The following is a 15,836-nucleotide window of genomic DNA, read 5'->3' on the forward strand; positions in this document are numbered from 1 at the left end:
TGGGTTCTGGGGTCCCCAGTACAGGAAACACATAGATCTGTTGGAGCAAGTCCAGAGGAGGGCCACAAAGATGGTCAGAGGGCTGGAGACCCTCTCCTGTGAAGATAGGTTGAAAGAATTGGGCTTGTTCAACCTGGAGAAGAGAAGGCCCCCTGAAGACCTAATTGCAGCCTACCAATGCTCAAAGGGAAACTGGGAGAGGGACTGTTCATCAGGGAGTGTAGTGATAGGACAAGGGGCAATGGCTTCAAGCTGAAAGAGGGCAGGTTTACATTAGACGTTAGGAAGAACTTCTTTACTGTGAGGGTGGTGAGGCCCTGGCACAGGCTGCCCAGAGAGTTTGTGGCTGCCCCCTCCCTGGCAGTGTCCAAGGCCAGGTTGGATGGAGCTTTGGGCAACCTGATCTAGTAGAGGGTGTCCCTGCCCATGGCAGAGGTTTGGAACTAGATGGTCAGATGGTCTATGAGGTCCCTTTCAACCCAAAGCATTCTATGATAATTTAAATAATTCTAAATAAATGCTTGAGAGCAGGATACATGATTATTCTGTCCTATTTCTAGCTGTTAGGTTTTTTTCACTGTGTTAGAACAGGTCTATCAGACATTGTAATCCATTATGAAATGCTGACACCTGATGTAAAATCAGTTTCACCAGTGAGGAACCCCCTAGTGGCCCCTTCTGCAGAGAAGCAAATAATTGGATGAAGCTGGACTTGGTTGCAAATGATGCATGGTGACCACACTGAGGCTTTGACAGCCTGAAGTGTGGGAATATCAACTTGGTGTCATCCAGGGTTACAGTTGCTCTCCCTGAGGCAGGGCTTCAGCTCTTACATGGCCTGGGTAATATATTTGCAGATTTGTTAAGTCGTGAGAGTGTGACTTGCTATGAATTAAACTGTGTGCTTTATTATAGACAATAGGCATTGCTGCCCTTTTCCTATAAATTCCTTTTGGAAAGGATGCCTTCTTAGCCCTGTGCTACTGACAGTGACTGACTTGGAAAAAAAATGGATGATTTCCTAAGATTTACCTGTGATGTTTTTTAATCCAAATCTGTTGCCTCAAATGTTCATACTTTTTTCTCCCCCAAATTCTGAATTAGGCAATCAGGGCAACATCGATTTCCAAGTAAAAGCAAACAGTGTCCTTTCAGCCTCCCCCAGAACAGCTCTTGGACAACATCTGAGGGGGGAAATAAATAATTAATGATGCTTAAAGCTGCCCTGACCCCAAAATAAAGCTTTCCTGTGTTCATTGCTGCACAGCCTGCCTTTTCCATGATGTTTCATAGGAGGTAATTTCTGTGCTGGTTATGATTTGAAAGGACTGGCCCGCAACCCGACCTCAATCAAATTGGAACAACATGTCACCAAAGGTCCTGGTCCCATGGTATGCACTTGGAAATACAACTCCCCAGCATGGAGAGGTCTCTGGCAATCCAGTGAAACTAAACTCAATTTCCATGGTTAGAAATGGCTGCAGGAGCGTTTCATTGTGTTGCAGTTGTCATGCCCTGTGTGTCTGCGTGTGGGTGGGTGGGTGCGCGCTTGCCTGTGTGTGTGTCGCTGCTTTACTGCTAACAGTTAGGGCAACTTTGAAAGTTTGATTTGTGGACAGAAATGACAAATTTCTGTTAAATTATTGACACAGAAGGGAAAATACTTTTGTCCTTTGAAGTTAACTAAAACCAAATGGGATTGTTTCCCCAAGGGAAAAGCAGGAGTTTAGTTATGATGCATCCCCTCCCAGAAATCTTTCGAATTATACATACTGTACCCTCTGTTTATATAAATATGAATTACATGATTGTGTGTATAGGGTCATTTGTAGTTCAAATGGAAATGTAATGCAGCTAGGCAGAGGCTATAGAGAGAGATCGAGGGGATTCTAGGATCTGCCATTCAGTCCTTTTCAAACGTAGTATGTTAAGTGGCTTTGAGTAGATCTGCAAGAAAGCTTTGGCCTAACATGAAATGGAGACACCCTAGTTTTTCAGGTATATCTGGATTTCCATGCAGCTTTAAATGAAGAGAGGGGGGCTGGTTGTTTCTCATTTACATGGTGTGCTCTGTTTTTACATTGTTGTTGATGGTGACAACCACCAGTTTATGCTCTGCATTAAATTTGCTTATGTGTTCTCATCCAGCTGTGAAGTTCAAATTTTGCAAGGGATGTTTTCCCACATGCAGGATAACAAATTTGTCAGATTGACCCAAGGGTTGTTCTTTTCCAATTTGCCAGTGATTTCTTTTTCATTTCAGCTAACTTAATAATAGTTGGTTTAAATGTCATTAAGCCATAAATAAATTGCCTTCTGAAATGTTTTTTCTCTGTTATGCCATCCTGTTTCTGTATGTGGAAATACATGTTTCTGGCTGGGTGTCTTTCTCTCTTTTAAGCTGAGTTTATCAAATTTAATTTTGCCACAGGATATTCAGTCATGTTTTTACTCTTACTGCCTATATATCCTGGGACTTCACTTTCTACTTCCTTATGTCTCCTGCAAATTCTCTAAGGAAACTTAGAATTGATAGAGTTCCCTAATTTAGTAGCTTGGGGCAGTCCAAATGTCATGCATATAAAGTACGAATGTTACTTGCCTTGTAGATGAAAAGTTTTGTTCCCCACCAATTTCATCAGAGTTTTCACAAAAGCCTTGCAAGATTTGTGTAGTCTGTGGCTTATTTCATCTCTAAGAATGCCTCCTCTCCACAAAATTTCTCACTTAGATGAACTTTGCTGCTGCATGCGGGAATTAATCACCATCAGGTATCTGTGGTGTCCCCTAAAGGCTGTCAGGATCAGGCTAATGTATATGTTCTGTCTTCTTAAGACCAAGAGTTAGACCAAAGCCCTGGAAAACTGGTTGACATTGATTTGGAGATACCTCTTAGCATGGCAAAAGGGGACATGGCATCTAGCAAGAGCTCCTGAGCCAGTTCTTCAGGTAACCTCTTTTTGCAGTGTTGATGGCAAGCCGGTGCATGTTTTGTCTGGTGTGTTAAAAGATGTAGTTCTCTCCTCTGCTCTTTTGGGTGGAGTCCTTTCCATGGCATCTCCTGCAAAGATGTTAGGAGAGAATAAAGGGTGACTGCAGAGTCCAATGCTCCTAAAAACAGTGACCTGTACTTTCAGAGCTGGCTGTGGAAAGACTTCTGTCTTACTAAAGAGGCTGGGGACACACTAGCCTGTTACTGGCAGGGAGTGTTCAGCAAGTGGCTTTTTCCACTGCTTCTGACCTATTTGCTGCTGCGTGCCCCGTGATTGTTCTCCAGTCTTTATAAATTGTTTTAGACGGTGTCAGGGGACACATTGGCGTTTCCATTAGCAGCAAATTTGCCAGAGGCACATTCATAATGGCCTATTAATAAAAAGCAATTCAGGTGGATACAGTTTCAGAAAGCAAACGCTTGAATTAGATACGCAGGTATCAGTATTGGATTCACAGGTATCAGTGTCTATTGACCCAACACTATATCTCTTCTGGTCTCACCTGAGGTAACGTTAGAGCCAGCAAGGTCAGTAGGCTTTTCCAGTTGAAATGGAAACAGGGCAGTTGTATGACCTGAAATTTGTAGCAGCTTCTCTCATTTGGAGATCACGCTTGTTTTTTGACAAGACAAAGCTATGTAACTAATACAGAGGGTTTGCTTCCCAAAAGTTAGTTTTCCAGAATATTTATTTATGTAATCCTAATAATCTTAGCCTCAACATACTTCCATGGAGCAAAATACAGGGGCTATTTAAAGATGTGCATGGATCTTTACGAACAAGATCTCACTTTTGTTCTTTCTTTTGCTAAAGGCTGTAAGAAATGTGCTGCAGGTTCCTAAACCGGTCTGATGTTCCCTAATGAAAGGTGTAGGCTAAGAGCTGTACTCTAGTTTTGAAGTACTGGCCTGTTGAGAGTATGGATCATTTTTTGTGACTCTTTACTCTCCACCTACAGAATCTGCAGCGTCACATAAGAAGCATTAAGTATAAACTGACCATGAACAACTTCAGCTGGAAATAGGAGGGTTCCTGGCATCAGAGCTCTGGGCTTTGGGAACAGCTTTCCAGTCAGAGTAGTGGGTGCAAGAACAAACCAACTGAATGCTCCAAAGATGAATCATGGTAAACTAATGAACAGGACAGTATGAAACAAGTACACCAGAAGTGGGCTGGCTGTGGGATGTGATCATGGGAGTTATTTCTCTATGAAGTAATCAGTGATGCTCGGTACTTAGCCCTGTCCGTTTATGGCTACTAACCACAGCGATATTGCAACGTGAAATTCGAGTGCAATGGGAGAAATCAAGCCAAATTTTTCATTGCAAGATGATATTCTATTGGTTATTGTGCTCTACCCTTACTGTAGCACCAGGGTTACAGGGCTGGGATACCTAGGCAAAACCACAGTGTGGAAAATAGCTTGTTTCTGTGAATTCAGCCACTGGTCATATTAGTGTTCATCCAGTATTTTTACATCACTTCTCTAATCTTCATACCTTATAGCATGGCATTGAGCTCCTTCTGCAGCCCAATACCCAGCTCCCACTAACACTTTTAGCCCAAACCCATCCTCTTCACGTTCTTGCACCCTGACCTCAGCTGCAGTAGCCATGGTGGTGTTCAGCTTAAGTACACTGAAAGCCAGTGCTCCTTCTCGCCCTTACACTGCAACTCTTCGTAGCCTGCCTGGTTCCTTTCAGCTTCAACCAGGAGATAAAATTAAGATTTTTTAGCTTTGTCAGTAAAGAGATGTTAGGAAGAAATAAGGTAGGCAGCAAATACAGCAAGAAAGATCCAACCTTTTGAGAATGTTATCTGAGCACTTTACAAACGTTTTCACATTGGTGCAGTAGCACGCTGAAGCTTAACTCTGTCATCTCCTTCATTATTTAACTCTGCAGCTTTAATGGAACACTTTCTTAATGAGCCACAGTAGAACTAGTAATTACTTTTGGCTGGGTATTTATCAACAGTAATTTGAATGTTGTTTTGTCCTTTGTCAGATTTGTGCATTAATTCAAAGCTCAGCTCGGTTCTGAAGAATGGATCAATGGAAAAGGCAGTGAGAAAACCTTCCTGGTCATGGAATTTCTTGCTCAGTTTACAAGTAAAAATGGGGTTTTTTTCCTAGCTGCCAGCTCCTAAAAACCTTAGCTTCAGCTGGGCAAGTAAAAGAGGGATCTCTCTGCTCTCTACATGACAACCAGTAACAAAGTCCCTATTATCTAAACTGTGGTTTGTGCAGCTGCATTGTCAAAAATAGAGATTTTTCAGCTTGTGATGCTGGGATCTTAGAGAGTCCACAGATGGCTTCTAAGCCTCTGTGAAAAGTAACGAAGAAAAGTGGGTTTGATAGTAGGCTTAAATTTACTTTGTGCTGCACTTTTCCTACTGAGGAAAAACTAGCAACAACCAACTTAAGCAATCTGCAAATTAAAAAAAACCCAACATAACAACAGAAAAATTATTTGTCAGTGAAAATGGAAATTAAAAATGCCAGTCATCATGGTTATGGCACAAAGGACTGTGATGGCTTATCCACAGCTAAGACTAAAGATAACTTCCCATTTTAATAACCAAACAAAGCAAACCCTTTGTCCCAGTGTTTTCCATGCCACATCCTTTGATGTCAGTGATAACTGGGAAATCCTGCGAAAGCAGAGTGCATAAAGGTGCACTGTTGTATTTTCCTTTGCTGTCCTTGTGGGAAATATGTTATGGAGTGGTGAGTTGTAAAGTTATGGAGCCTCAGGTAGCATTTGCAGAAGCAAAGGGAAGTTTGAGGATACAGGGTGGTGAGAAGAGGTAGGATTAAGGGAAGTGGGCGGAAAGACTCAGTCCTGCAGACTTGTGCAGCTTCCTGTACTGGCTGCAATACTTGATCCCATTGGCTCTGTTGTTTCGAGCATTGGAATATCGTGTGTGGCTCTGGGCTCCTGGGTTCAAGAAGGACAGGGAGCTACAGGGGAGGGTACAAAAAATGGCTGTGAAGGTGATGAGGGGACTAGAACATCTCTCGTATAAAGGGATGCTGAGGGACTTGGGACTTTTTAGCCTAGAGAAGAGAAGACTGAGGGGGAAATCTTATCAATGCTTATAAGTACGTGAGGGGTGGGTGTCAGGAGGATGGGGTCAGTCTTTTTTCAGTGGTGCCCAGTGACGGGACAAGAGGCAATGGGCACAAACTTGAATATGGGAAGCTCCACCTAAACATGAGGAAGAAATTCTTTACTGTGAGGGTGGTAAAGCACTGGAGCAGGCTGCCCAGAGAGGCTGTGGAGTCTCCATCTCTGGAGACATTCAGAACCCACCTAGATGCGTTCCTGTGCAGCCTGCTCTAGGTGATCCTGATCTAGCAGGGAAGTTGAACTGGATGATCTCTAGAGGTCCCTTCTAACCCCTACCCTTCTGTGAATCTGCAAGCAGTAAATCTCTCTATTTCTTGACTCTCTTCTACGGAGCGTAGCACTTTCGTGGCTCGAGCATGTCCTTGTCTCTCCCACCAGGCCACATACCTGTAGTTCATATGGCCTCCCATGGAGGCATGCTCACCAACGAGTGGGCAGCACCACTTCATAACTGTCAGAGTAGTTAACAGCTTCTTACCCAACATGTATGTATTTGTATCTCATTGGTTGTCACAGACACTATACCACTTTGAGATAGCTTAAGAAAAAATATTTGCTTAAGTGCAAGAAGGGGCTGTCTCATAGGGATGTCTCATAGGGATGTCTCATAGGGATGCCCTCTCCCCCCGATGTTTGAGAAATCCTTTGGTGGGAAATGAAGGGACGTTTTGATTAGTCATTGTCATACTATTTACTTACTGTGTCTTAGCTGGATTTTTCTTTAATTCATACGTGGCTTGAACTAAATAAACTCACTTTTGTGAGGAGTTGTCATGTCGCAACTGTACTTCACGGAGAGTTCTGTGCTCTGGCTTTAGCAGCCAAAGATTTTACTGACGACACTGTAGTATAGTCAACAGACAGGCCTCTATGTAAAGGAAGTGGTTGATCAAGGATATATCTAATTATTCATTTGTTAGCAGCCTGGTTTGTTCTAATACTTTCTTGGATCTGAGTTACGGTCAGATATTGAAGATGATGACGGCCGTAGGGTGCCTGGGAATACAAAGCACTTTCACCACACTGGCTTCAATGTTGTCATGTTATAATTATAGTTTCTTCATTGTCACTAACCTGTTTAAATATCTGAGAACAAAGTGCTGTGGTTATATAAAACTTTGTGCAAGAAAATACAGCTCTCAAGATCTCTTTTAAGTGCTGCTGTTGTCATCTGCAGTCCCCTTTGATCCCAACCACATATCCACATAGTAGCTCTGAGGATCTGTGAACCATTTTCCCCTTTCTCCCTGTTTCAGATTGTGGCTGATGCTCATTAGAACAGTTCAGAGCATCTCTTTGAAGAAACATGGTGGTGACAGTGGCTGCTGATCAAAACCCACATGCTCTAAAACCTTGCGGGGAAAAAAATCCATATGTCAGAATCCTATCACAGCTGGAATCTGGTATTGGGAGAAAAAACAGGCTAATGTATAGGGCACTGGGTGGGAATCAGAGAAACAGGATTCAGCTTTCCATTTCCCATCTAACCGTGGACTGTCTGATTCTCCCTGTTCCTTAGTTCTCCAGGTGAAAACGGGCCTTTTCTTTCTCACAGAGGCATCATGTAATGTGGGGACATGTAGGCACTCTGATGTTGGTAGGAGCTTGGACAGGTGGGGTGGGAGACATCAGTTGGGGATATCCTCTGGTGTGAGAGTGATTAAGCCCCAAATGGTGCCCACTGGTAGGACAGGGGATGGTTGTGTGTTTGCTGCTCATAAGTCCTGAGAGTAACTTTGGTGTCGGAGCAAAGACTGTGGTAACTTACCAAGTCACGGAGCAGCCACGTGAAGACAATGATGGCTCTTTGTAGTTATTCTGAACAATGTCAGCTCATTTCAATGTGTAATTATAATACAGCTCTTACCTGGAGAGTTGTTATTGGACAGCAGTTCTTATTCCATGGATTATAGATTCCCAGTGGGTCTCTGGTTTTCACTTCTGACAAGGTAACGAGGATGTGGGCTGGAAACTCCTACTCCTCCTGCAGCAGTGGCCCAGTGATTTAATGACTTACAGCTTCTGTCAAAAATGCTGTTGATGGCATAAACTCTACAAAAACGTGTTTCAGGGCACCACATGGACCAATGTGGCTGCATTTTCAGTGCTGGAAACCCATGAAGGAATGGGCACTGCCTGAGTCTAAATATCTAGGCTGAGTCCACACTAGCGATGAATAACTTGGAAATGATGATCAGGCATCAGTGGTGGGAGGATAACATAGAATTGACACTGTCATTTTCAGAGTGGTTTCTATAAAATTAATCAGCAGTTGACATTATACATACTTTTTTGCCTCTTTGAATGAATCTGAAGGGCAAATACTAAAAAACCTTAATGGTAGTGCTCAATTCTGCGGAAAGTTCCTGGTATTAACCTAATTCAGAGTCTGCAACATCCATATGTTTCATTTGTTGGAGAGGGTTCCTCCCATTGCCAGTGGCACTGTCTGACTGCCCAAATGAAGTGATCTAGTCCAGGGAGCCAGCCTGGAGGTCTCACCTCACCAAGAAGTGCTCCCCATGGCCAAGGTTACTGCTGAATGAACCTACATGGGGAAATAAATGGGGGTTTACATAAATCTTTTGATGGTGCTACACTTAGGTATGCTCTATAAAGACACTATGGATAAATATTGATATACTTGATAAAAATAACTTCTTGTTTCTATTTTTAGAGTAGGGGTTGAATACTTGTTTGCAGAGTCCAACCTTGTAGGGCCCTGAATCCAAAACTGAAGCCTCCTGGCCCTTTCGTGATGCAAACAGTACTTTAATATATACATCTGGCACAGTGCAAAGAGAGAACATCCAACATCTGTCACATTCCATTTTCTTGCCTTGCTGCTATTAGGCTATTATTAGTATTTAAACTAAATATATCTTCCTGCGGGCTGCTAACCATAATACCTCATTCAAGTACCCATTCCTCTTACTGCCACAAACTGTTCTGAACATCACATAAATGAAACTGGAACATCACTTGATGGACTGTTATCATATTTTATGGCTTTATTTTGTTTTAAATGGGAGGAAACAAAACTTGCCAAATGTTGTCTTATGGTTTGAAGAAAATGAAATGGATTTCCCTATCATTTTGGGCAAAGGAAGTGAACAGAGGCCCTTCTAATGGAGATCAGCTGCAGGCATTTGATTCCACACTAACAAGGGCCCATATGTTGTCACTGGTTTTGTCCTGGGGCTGTAAGACTCTAGAATGACTAGTTATTTCTTTTTAAACTGTCTTTTATAATTAATTATCTGCCGCCTCTATCTCTTCAAAGCCGAGTGAAATAAAGACGTCGTAAGAGACTAGAATTACTCTAAGCAAGAAGTTAGCTTGGAAAGGGTTCCCTTCCAAGTCGAACACTGTGTTTCCACTGGGAGGTCTGCCCAGCAGATAGAAAAACTCCCCAAAACCTCAGGTAGTCTTTCAAAATGAGTCATATTTTTAATTCACATCAGCACAGATCACAGCTGTTTGCCCAGGGCCAAGAGCCTTCCCTATGCTGCCACAGAGGATGCTCATGAAGCAGCCAGCCTGAATCACAGTTTGGCAGGCACCCATGTTCTGTCTGTGCCCGTACATCAAGCAGTGTCCCCTTACATTCCTAGATCCTGGGACAGGATCATCTGCATGGTGGAACACAGAGGTCTTAAGCATCATTTTGTCCTGGACCAGTAGCGCTGTCCGAAATGATTCCTGAGATAGGTGGATGTTAGTGCAAACCAGCAGCAGTCCCAGGGAGTAGGGGAGCATTGGTGTGGACGTGAGCCTTCCCTGCCCAGGTTCTCAGTCCCAGAAAGCTGTCCTGACAACTTTTAATTTTGGAATGGAGAAAGTGAGGATCCTGCAGTGTGTCTATGGGGGCTCAATGAGCTAGAGCATAGCCATGCTGCTCGGGCTAGAAAGCCTGGGCAGAACATCATGCTAATTCAACTGTGCAGCTTCTGGTGTCTGAGCTGCAGTAGTCAGAGTTATACAAATATCTCAAAAGTGCCTGGAACTGCCCTTTTAGTTGCTTGTTTCTGAAACTGTTGGTCTTTTGCTGGAAGAGTCCCCTGGCACAGAGTAGAACAAGCTATTTGAAGCTGGCTGTGTGTCAGTCTGGCAGCGAGGCATCAGTGAGGTGTAGAGACCTTATTCTGAATGTGACTGTCTGCATAGTACAAAGATGGGGATGCAGCCCTGTAGCAGCTCTCCCCTCTCCCCAAAACTCCTCTGAGCTGAGCTGTCTCCTCAGCATGGGCAGGGTACTCCTGCACACCAGAGGTACTTGGTTTTAAGCTAATCCTATCTTCTAGTTGACATGATTTATTTATTGGCTTACATTATTTATTATAGCACGGCACTTGTTAAATATGAAAACAGCACCGATACATTAGGGGTTACTCTTTCTGCCCTGTGCGAGGCAAAGATCCAGCAAAGATCCACCTGGGCCCAGAGCAGATCAGTGGCCCAGGCCCTTCCCAAACAGCTTGCAGGGGCTGTGCCTGGCAAGGGTTGGTCTTCCCTGCTTTTCAGTACCATGACTGCAAGCCTGCACCCACAGTCACGCTGACCTGAGTGGGTGCGCTATCCGGAGGGAGCAATCACAGCCCAAAGACATGGAGTTGCCTTGTCCCAACCGGCTTTCCCAGCTCAAGCAGAGCATCGCCACCCACCCGCAACCTCTCAGTTTGTACCCCCTCGGGGCTTGGCCAGGTCTGGGCTGTCAGCATCCCACAGGAAAGATGGAGGTTTTGGAGTTTGTGTGCAAGCTGGCTGAGACAGAAAATTTGAGCTGTTTTGGGCCAACAGAGCAACAAGGACAAGCCTTGCATGACAGGCGTGCTGTTGCTCTGGAAACTTGAAGCCTCCCATAAGCAATGCAATTACTAGCTGGTTATCACTTTTGCTTCACCAAGGAGGAGATTTTGTTAATTTAGAGAAGGCTAAGAACACAGAAATGGATTTTTTTTTTTTTACGAAGCGTCCTCCTAACAGTCTTTAAAGACACCACATTTCTTTCTCTGTGGCCACTGTAGGACGTACCTCCAGAAGGCAAATGTATAAAACCTTTTCTATCAGCCTCTAAACATTTCCTGTAGAATGAAAAAAAGACAGTCTTTTTCTGAGTTACCTCATCTTGAGCTGGCACGGAAACTTGTTTGGTGCACAGTAGCAGCTGCATCTCTTCAGCTTAAATTGATATATGACTGCCGCTTACCTCAGCTCTTCTCCTGACTTGTTAACAAAATGATTACTGCAATGTGCCCCTCTTAAATCTAAATGGTAAATGGTGTTTGGGAACAGCTCATGTCCCCTTTCCTCCTGGCAGAATTAGTTCCCTTAAGGAACTAATCCGTAAAGCTATTAGCCATGACAGTGAGGGCAAGTGTTGAAAAATATCCTCTTTGGGGGATGAGGGAGCATATTGTTCCTCAAGTATGAAAGAAAAGGCTCGGCTATAAGGCAACAGGGTTTTAAAAGTTTTTTAAGCAGCTACAGTTCTTGGTGTCTAAAAATCCCTTTGTAGGCTTGCCATCCTGTGCCTTCTGCCTTTGGAAACCCTGCTTTTCCCTGACATGCCCGCGTTTGGGTTTGCACTCTATGGGGCACCTTTTAAAGCAAACGTGAACGAAAACAAGTGGAATCTACTAAATGTCCACAAATGGCAAAGAACTGTAGGAACATGTTTTATTCCCTGGAGCATGAGGTGGCCACAAGGCAAAACCCCCCTTGTTGGCAGCTCCGATATTTATTTTAGAGGGTGCTCAGGGAGTTTGAAGGCTCACCCCTGTCTGTAAATAGGTGAGGGAGAGGCAGTCCTGAGTACAGCCACCTCTACAATGTGATGCCTCTGGGAGCAGCGTTTGTATTTTCAAACTTAAATAATCTGGCAGTCCCTGCTGTGGCCTCATACTATTTGGGCCTATCCCAATTTTATTGAAAAGTGTTGTTGAAAAGACGTATTTTGCACACTGGTCAGACTTACTTTAAATAAGATTTCAGAACTTATTTTTCCTAGTTTTGTTCTCTCTGGGATATTTTCCAGTCCCACTCTGCAATATTTGTTAGCAATTTTAACAGCTGTTCTTTCCTTAGTTATTATCGTTGGTCTTGCTGCTTCTAAGGGTGGGGGTGTGTGTGACAGAACAAAAAACGACGACCAGGACCTTGTATCTCAAAACTGCATTTTTTCCTTTGTCTGTATAAAAATGTTTAATATCTGGGAGAAAACATCTGAGTCCCCTCCTTATCACACCGAGATGTAAATTATTCCCTCATTCTAGTAAGTGGCTAATGCAGAGTTCTGCACTATTCTGGGAATCTTTCCCCTTTCAAGAAAACATGAAGAGTTACAAGAGAAACCCAGGTGTCTGGGGTGTTTTGCTTTATAATGGATAGATTGTTTGGATTAAAATCTTCCTAAACCTCGAGGTGTGACTCCTATTTGATAATGTGACACATTCTGAAGCTATAAATAGTATTTGAAACCATTCATGTTTTTTGTTGGGGCTTTTTTCCCAGCTTTCCAGTTTCTGTACTCAATTGCAATGTTTTTTATGGGCTCACGGAGCTCACTGTTTGGAATTCCCACTGGCACAAGGGCAGAAATGGCAGCTCCTACAAGCTTTGAAAGAGACTCCAATGCCGTAAAGGCAGCTCTTCTGTTAATTTACCCTCTTCTGTTAATTTGCCAAGGTTTTAAGCTGAACCGAAAACAAAAGCCTACCAGAAAAACTTTTGGCTTCTGTGTGGCTGTGTGCAAAAGGAACAAATGTAAATGTAAGCCAGAGGTATGGTTACTAATGCATGTTTATTAATTTAAGGCATTAGAATGCGAATACAGATCAAATATTTAAAAATGGAGAGTTTGGTAAAGTTCTATGGACTCCCCTTCATCCCTTCATCCTTTCCGAGCCTTAACCTGCCATATTGATGCGGTAGCATCCACTTGTATATCTCACACTAACTTAAAGGTCATGATCTGCCTGCTGGAACCACAACCTTCCCACTCATCCTCACGTTACAGGCTACTTCAACAGGCACTTCCTATTTTCAGCATACACGGAGGGACAGCAGCTCACCGGCTGACACCAGCAAAGGATGGTGTAGGGACCTTTCCCCTTGTCCTCTCTTTCTGCAGCATTTGTGTGCTCGCAGCCTCTCTGGCTTTCATGGGTTGGAAGAAATTCCCATCTTTAAGACCCCACTGGAGGACACAAGTCCCAGCTGAAGCCGCCTGTGCAGGCCAGACACAGCACTGTGGCTTTTGTTCTGATGTAATCGTTACACAGCAGGGCATGGGCACACCTGCCCAGTGGTGGGGAGGTCTGAGGGCAGCAGAGGTATGCCTGCAGCCAAGCTTATATGGGTCACAGGATGCATCTCTGACACTCGTTACCTGTGCAGCTGCATGCATGTAGACTCTTACCTTGTGTTGGCCAATATGTTTCTACCTTTACTGGCCCTTCACTTACTTTTCAGATGTCGAACTGAGAGTGAGGTAGCTGCCTTTCTAGTTTACTAGGTCTGGTTTACAGCCTGTATGGAGCAGATCTTGCCGTTTCCCTTTCATAGCTGATGCTTTACTCTCTTCACTTTTAAACGGAAACCAGCACTGCTAGCAAAAAAAAAATGAAATGCAAATACCATTTAAAAACTCGGAGAAAATATATTAATGATATGATACGTTGATATTTATTTAATTACTGCCATTTCAGGTCGGTTTCTCTTAATATTTGATACCGTTGACTTCAAATAAACTTCAAGCTCTGTTTGCACGTAAGTATATCCTTGATAGGGTGGAGATTGTGGCCAGGGTTGGAACAGATTGGAATTGTTTGTGAACTTCAGACTGGGACTTCACTTTTAATTATTTGCTTTTGCAAGGAGAGCAGTCTGATTATGTTGTTGAATTAATATTTATAACCATTTTTAAAGTGTCCTGGTCTGGAAAATCTTTGCATATTTTTAGATGAGATTTCTGAGCAAAAAAAAAAAAAAAAAAAAGTAGTGGTTTGGTATGTGCAAATAAGATGATGTTACTATTTTTTAACTGTCCCCACTTGCAGTGGAGAAAGTAAAGCTCAGCAAGCAGAAGGAAAAATTTGAGCTTTCGAAGCAAATACTGTTTTTAGCCTACATCGATCTTTGAACTAAGGTTATACTCAACCACTCTTGCCCATTTCACAAGTGGATCTTGGAAGTCAGTACACTAAAATTAGGAGGCATGTTTGCATTTTCAACCTCTCCGAGTGCAGGACTGAAAATAGTCCGGTCCAGCTATGTCATTATTGTGCAACACAGGGATTTTTTGGGTTGGTCTTTTTTTTGGTTGTTTTTTTTTAAATCAAATGTCATTCTTCACTACTTACAGCTCTTCCACGTTGCTTAAAAAAACAACCAAACCCAAACAACCTTCCTTTGCTTGGCAAAATGGGTGCGAAGAAAGGAGCTGCCCCTACGGCAGTGCCCTTGCTCACCCTGCAAGCACAGGAGCCGGGGTCTGTCGCAGGCGCTCTGGCAGCCAACAGCTCAGCTTGAAGGGAAGGTGGGAATGCAATGCTACAGAAGCCAAGTGTAATTGCTGCTTTCAGGAGGTGGAGAAGGGACTCTTGGGATAATAAGATCTACACTATATTGAAAGGACCTGGGCGTGTTGGTTGACTGCCAACTGAATATGAGTCAGCAGTGTGCCCAGGTGGCCAAGAAGGCCAGTGGCATCCTGGCTTGTAGCAAAAATAGTGTGGCCAGTAGGTCTAGGGAGGTGATTGTACCCCTGTACTCGGCGTTGGTGAGGCCGCACCTCGAGTGCTGTGTCCAGTTCTGGGCTCCTCACCATAAGAAGGACATTGAGGTCCTCAAGTGAGTCCAGAGAAGGGCAACCAGGCTGGTAAAGGGGCTGGAGGGCAAATCCTATGAGGAGTAGCTGAGGGAGCTGGGGATGTTTAGTCTGGAGAAGAGGAGGCTGAGGGGAGACCTTATCACTGCCTACGACTACCTGAAAGGAGGTTGTAGAGAAGTGGGCGATGGTCTCTTCAGCCAGGGGACAGGAGATAGGACAAGGGGAAATGGCACAAAGCTGCACCGGGGCAGGGTCAGATTAGATGTTAGGAAAAAATTCTTTACTGAAAGAGTTGTCGGGGCCTGGAACAGGCTGCCCAGGGAGAGGGTTGTGTCACAATCCCTGGGTGTGTTTAAATGACGGGTAGATGAGGTACTTAGGGATATGGTTTAGCACAGGATAGGAACAGTTGGACTTGATGATCTTAAAGGTCTTTTCCAACCTTGTGATTCTGTGTGATTCTGTGAAAAGTATACTATCAGTCCTGAAAAAAAGTCGAACCCAAGGCACACCATTCTGCTAGAGCCCTGTAACCCTGCTGCATGGGAAGTTGTACACCTAGGGGCCTACACTGACAAAGGCCTTGCATATACCCCCCTGGCGAATACAGCTGACACGGTGTGTTTTAAGGCTCAGTGCTTTGCTGTGCCTGTAGCTGCTCCTCACAACCTCTGCATAAATTGACAGCGAGAAGCGATTCGCTCAGTGAAGACACCAGAAAGCCCTGTGAACCCTTTTTCCATGAGAAACAGGCAGCCTGGCTTTTAAAGCACGCACAACCTAAACACTGGCACCGCCAGAAGGAATCGACTCCCACAGTTAATCCTCACTGGCACCACGCCACATCCTGGGCTGGGGGTCCTGTGGGGTACGGGCTCT

The sequence above is a fragment of the Gallinula chloropus genome (assembly GCF_964237585.1).
Source record: "Gallinula chloropus genome assembly, chromosome: 2".
NCBI lineage: Eukaryota > Metazoa > Chordata > Aves > Gruiformes > Rallidae > Gallinula > Gallinula chloropus.